At 36.8% G+C, this 13,613-nt stretch overlaps 1 protein-coding gene across 2 annotated transcripts in view; it reads left to right on the top strand.

The window, feature by feature from the left end:
• The first annotated feature begins 12,780 nt into the window (after positions 1–12,780).
• Positions 12,781–13,613, top strand: part of SULT1B1 (sulfotransferase family 1B member 1) — a 43,300-nt gene continuing 42,467 nt past the window's right edge. Inside the window, exons 1-2 of one of the 2 annotated variants that reach the window (XM_027544660.1) lie at positions 12,781–12,848; positions 12,948–13,073. The gene's annotated coding sequence lies outside the window, so the exon portion shown is untranslated. The other variant, XM_027544663.1, reaches the window with a different exon arrangement.

Genomic DNA, 13,613 nt, shown 5'->3' with positions numbered 1-13,613 from the left:
TAATAGGTCATAAAAGTGAAAATTAAAGGAACAATAGAGGACTTAAATTTTTTTTTAAATAAAATAAAAAAAAAGAAAGAAAGAATGATCGTAAAAATATATCTAGGACTTTCTCTGGTTTTGTTGTGAGTATTGTGGGTTCAGTTCATTTTTGGCTAGTTCCTTGGTCCGACTTATATTTCTCAAGATCTATAGGCCCCTTCCTATGTAGTCCGAAGTAACCACAGGGTTTTAATCTCTGAGGCGTTTCCCTCTGTTATAACTTCTTCCATTTGCTGGTCTCTTCAGTGTCTGGTTTCCGCCCTGACACAAAGGGGACGGTGGAGGACACTTTTTTTTTTTTTTTAGGCTCACTTGTTCAGTCGCGCTGTGGGGAGGGAGGGAGGGATGCTGCAAACAACACTGGCATGCGCTCGCAGTGCCTCAGCCACAGTGGGTCTGCCCCTGCTCACGGCGCGTGTAGCCTCCCTGCCCACACTGCTCGGGCTCTAGGTTGTTCCGCCGGGAACAATCCGAGGCCGGCCCTGGGTTGCATGCACCTCCCAGGTCCAAGCCGCTCAGGTTCAGGCACTCGGGTAGTCCTCAGAGGTGCAGACTCAGTTGGGCCTGTGTTTTGTGCTCTTCCCAGGCCCGAGCAGCTCAGGTGATGAGGTGTTTGTCAAGCGCCAATGCTGCGACTTATCGCCTCCCTGCCACTCGGTTATCTGGGTGTAAAACCGGTGCACCTTCTCAGGCAGATGTTGACCATCCAGACCCCCAAGAAGTTTTAGTTAGCAAAGAAGCCTGCTTACAGTTTTGTAGATAATGTCTCTCTGGGGCTGCAATTGCCCCCTTTCGGCTCTGGCTGCCTGTCACCGGAGGGGGAAGGTCTGCAGCCGGCTATCTCTGTTCAGTCCTTTGTTCCGTGCGCGGCCCTGGTGGTGTCTTAGGTTAGGGCTGGCTTTTCACGTGGTGGATATCCCACAGTCTGGTTTGCTAGCCCAAATTATTTCGCTCAGATAGCGCTCAGGGTATTCAGGCCAGATTCTTACTCTAAGCGATGCAGCCCGCGCCGAGCCTCCCTGCCCAGCCCCCGCTTGCCAATGGCGTGTGCAGGACTCTGCACTGCTTCTCCACTGGGGGAGTTACTGTAGGGCTCGCAATCTGCGAGTTTTAATTGTTTATTTATTTTTTCTCCCTGTTAAGTTGCCCTCTGTGCTTCCAAAGCTCAGCACAGATTCGGCAATGAGAAGGTTTCCTGGTGTTTGGAAACTTCTCTCTTTTTAAGACTCCCTTCCCGGGACGGAACTCTGTCCCTCCCTCTTTTGTCTCTTTTTTTGTCTTTTATATTTATTCCTGCCTCTTTTCGAAGAGTTGGGTTGCTTTTCTGGGTGCCTGATGTCCTCTGCCGGCATTCAGAAGCTGTTTTGTGGAATTTACTCGACGTTTAAATGCTCTTTTGATGAATTTGTGGGGGAGAAAGTGTTCTCCCCGTCCCACTCCTCCGCCATCTTGTCTCCTCCCCCTATGTTGTATTTTTATGAGTCTTAACAAAGAAGTTCAAAAGCCATCAAAAGTCTTTGGAAAAAATTTAAATTAGTTAACAAATCACGTTTCCCAGGTTTTTAAGAATGTTGATATGATTCCCCTAAATGATACATTTACATTATTTTCACTATTACAATCTCATAACTATAAAGTATTTTCAAAATGCCCTCGTTAGTTCACTTTTGACTTATATTTCAGAACGCCCTTATTTTCTCACTCATTGTTAACATCAAATGTCTTTGAAATCACAACTTATGGTAACTTTTTGTCATGCTGCTGCTAAGTTGCTTCAGTCATGTCCGACTCTGCGTGACCCCAGAGACAGCAGCCCACCAGGCTCCCCTGTCCCTGGGATTCTCCAGGCAAGAGTACTGGAGTGGGTTGCCATTGCCTTCTCTGAACTTTTTGTCTTAGAAAGTAAAAATCTTGAAAAGATATCTTTAAAGAGAAAGGAAAGTGTAAGTCTACATTCAGTTAAGTAGTTTTCCATGAGATGATGGGAAAACCTTGGTGTGCTTAAAGAATTTTTTTGTCTCCTTAGAAAGTAAAATTTGTTCCTATTTAAAGGCCTTGTCTTTATACAATTAATTATGTACAAGGCACCCTATTGTCTGCAAACTGGAATCCATTGCAGTGCACAGAATAAAAAACAAAAAAATTGTTATCTATAGCTTAAAACACTATGTTGTATATTTGAAAGTTGATTAGAGAGATCTTAGACGTTCTTATAACAACAGAAATGTAACCATGTGGTGATGGACGTTGACTAGATTTATTAAGGTTATCATTTCACAACATTTACATATAGAATCCTTATACTATACATCTGAAAATAATGTATTGTTATATGTCAATTATACCTCAATTTTCAAAAAATTGAAAGTGCCACTTAATTCTTTTGCCTTCCTATAATTTTTCTGTTTCCTCATAATTTGTTCACAATATTAAGTCAGATTTAAATCACTTCTGTCAAGATGCCCAGGTATAATGAATCACCTTTCCATCAGGACTCTTTTCTTCATCTGCCTTCTGACCCACATCAGAGTACTCTGGTGATACAGAGCTAAAATATTCCCTTCTCTTAAAAGATTAAAGTGCTTAGTTTCTCAGTCATGTCTGACTCTTTGTGACCCTGTGAACTGTAGACCGCCAGGCTCCTCTGTCCATAGGGATTCTCCAGGCAAGAATACTGGAGTGGGTTGCCATGTCTTCTCCAGGGGATCTTCCCAACCCCAGGGATCAAGCCCTGGTGTCCCTCATTGCAGGCAGATTCTTTACCCTTTGAGCTATCTTGTGATACAGACAAGTATGAAAAAAATAGAAATTTGCTGAGACTTCTGTTATAACCTTAACTGAAGGAATATTTTCCCTCAATAGTTAGAAAGTGAAAGAAAGTGAAGTCTCTCAGTCGTGGCCCACTCTTTGCGACCCCGTGGACTGTAGCCTGTCAGGCTCCTCCATCCATGGGATTTTCCAGGCAAGAATATTGGAGTGGGTTGCCATATCCTTCTCCAGGGGATTTTCCCGACCCAGGGATCAAACCTGGCATCTCCCTCACTGCGGGCATACTGTTTAATGTATGAGCCATCAGGGAACCCTTTACAGTTATTGATTGTAGAACAGCAAATACGGGAAAATAACATCCTTTAACATTCTGGCAATCCTTTAATAATGGTCCCATATTATTCAATTATATAAGAAGCAATGATTGAATGATCTATCTATTAATCTCTTATCAGGAATGTAAGCTGATTAAAGAGATTGTGTTAAAAAAAAAAGTAAAATCTATACTCAGATTGTTCCAAAAAGAAAAGGAATATATTCATACCATAGAATTGAGACTGCCTTCTATGCCAGAAGTGGTAAATCTTTTCCTTCTTTCCTGGGCAAAGGAAAGTTATTTGTCTGTTGTTTTCAGTTACCTACACCTTTCCACACATTAGACATATTTGTCTCAGGTTCCCAAGGTATTCTCCATTGTGGAATCAAATTCCTTACCCGTTTCAAAAGTGCTGTTTTGCACCAAATTTTAAAATAACATATTTTATGTACAACATTTCAAAAATAATTTAGACTGGTTCCCTATTTACCTTAATAATATAATTATGTCCATTGCATTTTTCCTTGTCTTTGATTTGTTTAACTATTTTAATCTACTTAGATTATATATGCAAACAGGAAAAGTATTCTTCCAATACAGAGAAAGCAATATTTTGGGATAAAAAAGCTATTCTTGTGTTTCAGAGAAATAAAGAAATTTCACAACCTATTAATGAGCAAATTTATATGCTTTATTGTATATGATTTAATAAAATCTAGAATTTATTTAATTATTAATTGAAAATCTGCATTTAAAGATGCAAAATGTCAGCATACTGTTTGGCTGAAAGACGTATATTTGTTATTGGGCCATAACTTGTGCCTTTGTTCTTAAGATATCACTGGTAATAAACCAGCACAAAACCCCAGGTTTGTTCCCCCTGAAAGGTAAGGAGGATTATCCTTTATATTGCAGAAGTGTGTTACCAAGAAAATGTATTCTTTGTAGAACACATGCCTTTTTAATCAATGAGGACAAAAAACTGCCTGTATCTTATGTCTTCAAGTCAGAATAAATAATAACTACTTTTAGATTTTGTTTTTGTTTTTCTTGACTATGGTACATGCACATAGGAGACAGTTAATAATAAAGGAATTCACAGTGGATGCTATAAACTGAGTTTTCAAAAATTTTTAATCCGTCTTTATTTCCTGTTTTGACTTACTTTCGTGAAGTATCCCTCACATTTCTTCACATTACAGGTATTCTTGATAATTATAAGCATTTTACAAACAAAGAAAATCCATTACTAAGAATTTAAATGATTTCCCTAAAATCTTACATTTAGAAAGCAATCAGATTTGCTTTATAATACTAATAACTGACATTTGCTTTTCCAATGCATATCACTGAAATAAAGCAGTGATCATTCCAAATTTTCAATCAATGTCCTTCACTTTCTTCCTTTCTTTATTTAACAATGAGTTTTTACCTTCAAATTTTATTGAGATACAATTGACAACTATCACTGTATAAAACATACAGCTTACTTATTTGACTTACATACATCATGAAATGACTATCACAGTAGATTTAGTAGACATCTGTCATTTTATGTAGATGCAATTTTAAAAATAGAAAAAAATATTTTCCTTGTGATGAGAACTCAGGATTTACTTTTAACAGTTTTCATATGTGCCGCTGCTGCTGCTAAGTCGCTTCGGTCGTGTCCAACTCTGTGTGACCCCATAGATGGCAGCCCACCAGGCTCCCCCGTCCCTGGGATTCTCCAGGCAAGAACACTGGAGTGGGTTGCCATTTCCTTCTCCAATGCATGAAAGTGAAAAGTGAAAGGGAAGTCGCTCAGTCATGTCCGACTCTCAGCGACCCCATGGACTGCAGCCTACCTGGTTCCTCCATCCATGAGACTTTCCAGGCAAGAGTACTGGAGTGGGGTGCCATTGCCTTCTCCATTTTATATATGACATAGTGTTAATTATATTTAGCACATTGTACCTTATGTCTCAAGTACTTCTTTATCTTATAAGTAGAAATTTGTAATATTTAAATGCCTCATCCAAATCCACCTTCACCCCCATCCACTTCTGGTAACCATAGAACCGATTTCTTTTTTCTATGACTTTGTTTTCTAAGTAGAGTTGACCTAAACTTGTGTTTATTCTTGCTAGACAACATAGTGTCAGTATTTCTCTAGATGTAAAATTATCACCATGATAGGTCTAGTTATGATATGCACCATATGAAGATATTAGATAGTTATTGACTATATTCCCCACACTGTACATTTTATACCTGTTACTCATTTATTGTGAAACTGGAAGTTTATGCCTCTTAAACCCCCTCACCAATTTCTTATCTCTCATCGTCTCTCCATCTCTACACTCTGGCAGCCGCCTGTGTCTCCTTTGTATCTGTAACTCTGTTTCTCTTCTGTTATTTTTGTTCATTTTTTCTGTTTTTCTTTATATCCACATATGAAAAATAATATAGCATTTGTTTTTCCCTGTCTGACTTATTTCACTTAATACTCTCCAGGTACATTGATGCTGCCTCAAATGGTAAAATTTCATTCTTGTTTATGGCTAAATATTATTCCATTATATATATAATTGAATACTATTATATATAGCAGTAATAGATAGTGGGATATATATATGCACTGACAGAGAAAAATCCACTGCAAAAAGAAGAGATTAAATGATTTCCCCAAAATCTTACATATAGAAAGTAGGGAGATTTGTATTACAATATGTGGCTTTCCCAATGTCCAACAGAACTGGGACTGGAATCTAGGCAATTCTGTTCTGCTCTGTTCTACCTCACCCTTGACCACGGAGAAGGCAATGGCACCCCCACTCCAGTACTCTTGCCTGGAAAATCCCATGGATGGAGGAGTCTGATAGGCTGTAGTCCATGGGTTCGCTAAGATTCGGACACGACTGAGCGACTTCACTTTCACGCATTGGAGAAGGAAATGGCAACCCACTCCAGTGTTCTTGCCTGGAGAATCCCAGGGACTGGGGAGCCTGGTGGGCTGCCGTCTATGGGGTCGCACAGAGTCAGACATGACTGAAGCGACTTAGGAGCAGCAACAGCAGCACCCTTGACCAAACTCAGCATTTCATTAATTAAAAAATCAACAGTGGACAAATTAAAAAATATTTCTTAGTCTATACTGAGAGAAAAGTGGCTCAGATCAGGTTAGAAAGTATCTTTAGGTCTGACCTTCAGCTCTAAATCTCTAACCTAATTGACTATAAATGGTGGAGACTAGAAAGTGAAGGGTATTTAAAAATAAGGTCACAACAAAACTAAACAGAATTAATTACATCTTGGGCAAAGAGTGTGGAGTAGGGGTGTGAGTTCTAATACATTATTCTATACTTTCTATACTTTCACCTCCTATAGACTCACTATATTCAACCTGTCTCAGAAATTTTCGATTCTTCAGGAAAAGTTAAAAATGTTGCAAAGAATAGCATGAGCCACCTATATTTATAGAAGTCTGAATCACCATTTTATATTTATTTTTTGGTTAAAGTTCTTTATTATTTTATGAGCACATTGAGATGTTCATAGGGTGTGTGTTCAGCCAACAATGTCAACTGAATTACTGTCTGGTGGGCTACAGTCCATGGGTTCATAAAAAGTCTGACACAACTAAGTGACTAGCACACATAGTCAGATGACATAAAATTAATCCTAGACTCAGATTTTTATTTCTTTAAAAACATGCAATAACTTTAAAGATGTCACTTATCTCAAGTTAATATAAATTTTAGAAATTTCAGGAACTACAGTGTATAATATCAACTTAATTTTATTAAAGAAAAATGAAAACATCATTATTATACCTTGCAAAAGAAAAAAATACATTTTATTTCATGCAAATAAAGTAAAAGCAGTAATTTGTTTTGTATTTCAAATAGTCATAAAATAACATTTTAGACTAGTCTCTGTTGGGATTCCCCTGGAAATTCAGTGGTTAGGATTCTGGGCTTTCACTGATGGGGGCCCAGTTTCAATCTCTGATCAGAAATTAAGATCCTGCAAGTCACATGGCACAGCCAAAAAAAAAAAGACTAGTTACTCTTTGATATATGTTTGCCTCATCCAGCTATGAAAGTAAACATTCTCAAAAGTATTAACAACATAACAGTAATTTATGCAAAAACAATTTCTAGTAAAAATCTAGATAATAAGAATTTAAAAGAAGGCAAAACTAATCTAAGATACAAACAAGTAAATATTCATTTTTAAAAACTTATACCAAACAAGATTCCCAATAGGGACTCCTGCCCAACCAACAAACTTTATCAGGCTGAGAATGGGTGAGGTTCAGATATGAGGTGTGTATCTCCAAAGCCACAGAGGTCGGGGAGGGAGGAATAATGGGATAAAGGATGGGATATAGAAGTACAAGTTATATGTTAATAGAAAATATCATTTTTACTTTTTGCTGAGGCAGCTTATGAGGACTTGGGCTAAAGACACACTTCCTTAAGAGAGTTTTTGTTGTTTCTTTTTCAAGAAATACAAACCTCAGGAAAAAGTATGGGCAGTAGAGGTAGCTGCTCACTCACCTTTCCCAAGTGTATACTAAAGAAAAGACAGAACCAATGGGTGTCTCCAGTTGCTCCTTTCCTATCTTGCAATAAGAGGAGAAAGGTCTTCCACTCAAGTCCTTCTAATGTTATGGTGAACAATGTTTACCCTTCGTGTGTGTATGTGTATGTGTGGTGTGTGTGTTGGGGATGGAGTGAGTTTGTACAAATGGAAGAATAAAACTGGATATCAAGTAGTAGGCTTTATTATTTCCTTCTCCAGGGTCAAGATAAAGTCAGGATTATAAACAAAAACTACAGTGTCAAACAGGACTTTTCCCTTTGGCAGCAAAGATAGTTAGCACTCCTGTAGCACTCAAGATTATAACTTAGGTGCTGAGACATTCACTATCTATTGTTCTGAAAACTCATTTTTATTAACGGTAAGAAGAAAGAAAAAAAAAAAAGCATGTCCATATCCATAAACCCCAAATCCTTGCCTTGCCTAAACAAATGAAGCTGTCTTTCTTCAGGAAGAAGAGAATATATTTGATTGGTGTCAGTTGAAAATTTAATGTTTATTTTGGTTTTAATAATTGTACTCAACAAGCAACAAGTGAGAAAGTCTGTATTTGAACTCAAATTTATCTTGTAGACATTGAATTTCATGATCTCATCACTCTACTATGTTCTCACTTAAGGGTAATTACCAGATTTTGGGTCAAATTAAGGATTGAAGAAAGCAATTGTGAGATTAATTACATGCTGGCATTTACCAAGCACAATTGATTAAATAAAATTAATCTAGTTCCTATATCTAGGACTAAAAACCTTTAATATATTACATAACTTTATGAGTATTGACATAAATCTAAAAGCCTCTAATTCACCAGAACATCTACCAAGTTCATTCGAAGGGTCAAGATCAGTGCTAGTCTATATGACTAGCAAGTAAAGTTTTGAGTGTTGTGCACTCTACAATTCTAGGTGGTACAATTCATATTGAAGTAAAAAAAAAAAACAAAAAAAAAACCTAATGTCCCTGAGATCTTAACAGACAATTGGTTTCTGAAGAAGAATAAGCTCCAGGTTTTGCCACAAAGGCACTTTAAATTATGTCAAATGAGTGTTTTTTGTTTTTTTTTTCTTTTGAAGACATCTAAGGAAAGAAGTCTAAACTATTTAAGCTCACTTTTGTATATTTTATTTCCCAATGCCAATAATTTTTTGTATTTCTTGTTAATATTTCTTTATCCAATAATATTCCTTCACTGTTACCATCCTTTTTCCTCATCAAAGGTGACTGAGGTTTATGAGGGTATTAATATTCAGATGAAGGATTTCTCCAGTTCTGAATAGGGAAGTGAGGAAAAACCCATTCTGGCAATGCCTGTCAGTGTAATCTGCCTTCAGAGAGGGAGGAAGAGAGATCTTCCACCTAATCCCTGCTTTCTTAGGTAGATGAGCTATGATGACACCAAGAATTTCAAGGAAGTGACTCTTACCATTATTTCTACCACAGGAGGAAGAAGACAGCCCCATTCTCAGAAATTAAAGGCAAACAAGCAATTTCAAAAAAAAGGTTACCTTTTCCTTTAGACTCATGCATCCATAAGAAGGGTAAGTAGAAAACTATTATGTATGCAGACATCACTGGTATAAGAAAAATGAAACTTGGAGAAAGTAGATAAATATTAGAACATTAAATTTCACGGTTGATCCTATCACTTCATAGCAAATAGAAGGGGGGAAGTAGAAGCAGTGACAGATCTTAATTTCTTGGGCTCTAAAAATCACTGCAGATGGTGACTGCTGTCATGAAATTAAAAGATGCAAACTCCTTTGGAAGGAAAATTATGACAAACCTAGACAGCATATTAAAAAGTAGATCTTTGCTGACAAAAATCCATGCAGTCAAAGCTATGGTTTTCGCAGTAGCTATGTACAAATATGAGAATTAGACCATAAAGAGGGTAGAGTGGCAAAGAACTGATGCTTTTTAATTGTGGTACTGGAGAAGATTTTTGAGCGTCCCTTGGACAGCAAGGAGATCAAATCAATCAATCCTAAAGGAAATCAATCCTGAATACTCATTGGAAAAACTGTCCCTCAAGCTGGAGCTCCAATACTTTGGCCACCTGATACAAAGAGCCAACTCATTGGAAAAAACCTTGATGCTGGGAAAACCAAGGGCAAGAGGAGAAGGTGGTAGCAGAGGATGAGATGGTTAGGTACATCACCAACTTCGTGGACATGAATTTGAGCAAACTCCAGAAGATAGTGGAGGACAGAGGAACCGGACATGTTGCAGTCTATGGGGTTACAAAGAGTTGAACACAATTTAGCCACTGAACCACAACAACAGCAAATATGGAAAATAAAAAGAAATGCTCTTAAAATATAAATAGAGAGCTAGGGAAAACATCACAATCTGAGAAAAGCTGTCATCACTTTTGCCTGGAGTTAAATATCATAAAGTAAAATGTCCAGTTTCAACATTTCCTCACTATCACTTTTAAACTTGATCTTTAAAAAAATTAGAACATTTATTCTGTATTACTAGGTTCAAAAATTGAGGATATTATTTTTATTAACATGTAGTGAAAAGTAAAATTCACTGTGGACATAAGCATGCATGGCTAAAATTTAGAAGCCCTTTTCCTCACAAATGAATCTATAAAAATTACATGCATATTTATCATTTCTTTGTATTTACTTTGCATATGCATTTTTTAAAGCATAGTACACATTCCTTGTCTTCAAAGAACTTATCTTCTTATAAGATAGATAATAAAAAACTAAAATTTATTAATAAATATCAGGCTATTGTGTAAAGGAAAGTTGCATGATGTTGGTCATTAGGGTTGATAAAATGTGCATTGATAATCCAATCATGAAAGTTTAAATTGGATGAAGTACATAACTTTGATTTAGCAATTCTGTCTAACATTTTTTTCAAAGTATGAAATTTTTTTCTTAATAGCAAAATTCAGCTCAAAACTGGCATGTATAGCATAATACCATTGGGTAGGGCATTTTGTGTAAAAATATTTAGAATATTTTAAAATACCCAAATATTAATAGCAGTTGTTTCTTAGAACAAATTTAAATTCACATTTTCTGTATCTTCTAGAATTATCTTGCAATGTAAATATATTACTTTAAAAAATATTTTAAGATTTCGTGTGCCTCTAAAATTTTATCTTTCCCACTTGAAATAAAATAAAACCCAATTTTTATTTAACTCTTCATAGAATTTATTTATGTATTTATTTTATTAGACACGTAGTGACATTGGAAGAACTCAAACTTCTTGAACACTTCTGCTTAGATTGACTAAAGTGTACACAGGGTTAATTTTAGGGAAAAAAGAATACATGCACTGTGAATCTTTTCTTTCTTAATCTAGCTCTTTTGTTTGTTAAGCCCACATGACTTAGAAGTCACAAGTTGTTTTCTGAACCTGATACTTTACCTAATATTTGTAAGATTTTAGATAAATCATTTAGAATTTCTGAATCTTAAAGGTAAAATTTGAGCTATCAATAGATTGAGGATGCCTTCAATCAATAATTATTTGTAAATCAGGAAGGCAGACACAATGTCTTTCTTTTTTTTCCCCAGTGTAGTGTCTGGGACATTTTAGGTCTGGTGACTGAATGAATAAACAAATGAATGGACAGATAAATGAATGAATGAAATATAGAATATTAATACAAGTTTTAAAAGAGAGAATTTTTATTCATGGTTCTCAAAATATGATCCTCAAACTAATAGCATCAGTAATATCTCTGAGTTTGTTGAAATATTAATAGAACATTTTAAGGCTCCATCTTAGACCAAATTTATCAGTAACACTGGGTATTGGGATCCAGTAATTTGTATTTTGTCATGGCCTCCAAAATGGTTCTGAAACATGCTAAAACTCAAGAAGCTCTGATTTATGTTGTTTTTCAATTAGTATTAATATTAATTGAAGTTTGATGGTTTTGTTATAGGAACGGGGACCTCTTCCAAGGGCTGAGAATGGGCTCTTGACTAACAATCAGAAATGAGTTGTCTGAAGAGATACAAGTGCTGACAAAGCAAGAGACTTTATTGGGAAGGGAATCCTGGAGAGCAGGAGGGTAAGGGACCCAGGAAAACTGCTCTGCCCTGTGGTTTATAGTCTTGGGTCTTATGGTAATGGGATTACTTGCCAAGTTGTCACTGGTCAATCTTCTGACTCAGAGTCCCTTCTGGTGTCGCACACATTACCCAGCCAAGCTGGATTCCAGAAAGAAGGATTCTGGGAGGTTGATAGGACATGTGATGTTTACTTTTGAGCTTTCCCAAATTTTTCCTGTTGATGGTGGCTGGTTAGTTACTTGTTCCTTATCAGGACCTCTTGTCATAAAATAACTCAGGCAAATGGTTACTATGGTGTCTGACCGGGGTGGGGCCTTCAGTCAGTGTTTCCCCTAACAGTTTAATTGATAATGTGGTTGCCAGGCAACTTATGCACATCTGAAGTAGGGTTTGCCCGAAATTAACACCTTGTTGCCAAAGTTTGCCAGTTGCATTCCTTGGCATGTCCTGCCATACAGAAATACTTATATTGTTTCATGTATGTATTAATAGTTAGTTGCCAATATTTAAAAATTTAATATTTGGACATATCACAAAAAGAATCTAGATCTCTAAAAATGCTGCCCTCTTTTCTGCATGAAAAGGATGTGGTAGACCCTTGCCTCTCCAGCATCAGCATCATTAGCACATTTTTCTGCCACTAAACTCCTTTGTGTATATGTGACTTACCAAAAAAAAAAAAAGAGGTTGTGGAAATGATTAGAGTGACAGAAAACAAGTGTATTCTGAAACCATCAGCTCCACTCTATTTCTTCTGCCAAAATGTATTTTTAGTGTAAGTTTGTGTAGCTTTGTTTTTTCTGTAATGTTGGAAACTCATGTTTCTTTCAGATGAAAATATACACACAATGACTTTTTATCATGATCAAAATTATTACAAGACATTCTTTAAAAATTGTAGAGAAACAACAGGATTCCACCCACTGAAACTTCAGCTTCTTTCCCTTTGTTTTTCTCTCTTTGAAGCCATGTAAACCTTTAAATCTAGGTAATTTCTGACTTTGCTTACTCTTGGCTGCCACCCTGATTCATTTCCTTTCAGGACTTCCTGCCTTTTCCAGCTGTTGAAGCAGCGGCCCTGCCTCTGTGTATGTAGTTCAAATTTGTATATCTTAACTGCCCATGAAGTCAATGACTACAGCATTCAGACCATATCTTTAAACTTTTTTTTTTTTTTAATTCCAAAGACTGGAATGAACCTCCCCGAGCTGGTCTTTCCCTCCCTTCAGGACTCCCACCAGGACCCAGGATTCCTTTTGGCAGCTGCGCCACCAACTGAAAAGGAAAACTGAAAAGAGGGATTAAATCCTGAGGTAAAGTTTTCTTTTTAAATCTCTTTTCTCTGAGTTTTTATCATGCATCCATGGCACAATGAGCTCCTTGAATAATTTCCGTTTTGAACATATGTTTATTGTTAGAACGTTTTTGCCTAATTGCAGTTTTCCCTCAGGAAACGCGGTGTTGTTTATATTGTACAGACTCTTAGTCTTTCAGTGATCCCTTTCATTTTTCTAGGTTCAGTGGGACTCTGCTTAAGCATGCCAGGATTGTGGGTCTTCTCATCAAACTGTAGGCTCATAAGGGAAAATGGAATCCACTCCAAGCTCTCATTTTTCTGCTCTCATCTGTACTTCACCCCATATACACACGTGCACATACACACCCTTTAGGGTACTTTCCAGAATACCGAACATGTTATTTAATTCATATATTTCATTAGCTGGAGTTCGATGTAGACTAAGTAGAGCTGCAGTTTGTTAGAGTGAAACAAATGGAGCAAATATTCTTTTCCCACTAAACGAATCTCAGTGTCACATGATTCAGTTTGTTTCTCCTAAGAGGGACAATGGTTT

The sequence above is a fragment of the Bos indicus x Bos taurus genome, chromosome 6, assembly GCF_003369695.1.
Source record: "Bos indicus x Bos taurus breed Angus x Brahman F1 hybrid chromosome 6, Bos_hybrid_MaternalHap_v2.0, whole genome shotgun sequence".
NCBI lineage: Eukaryota > Metazoa > Chordata > Mammalia > Artiodactyla > Bovidae > Bos > Bos indicus x Bos taurus.
The sequence above is the reverse complement of the archived record's forward strand: the minus strand, read 5'-3'. Positions and strand labels throughout refer to the sequence as shown.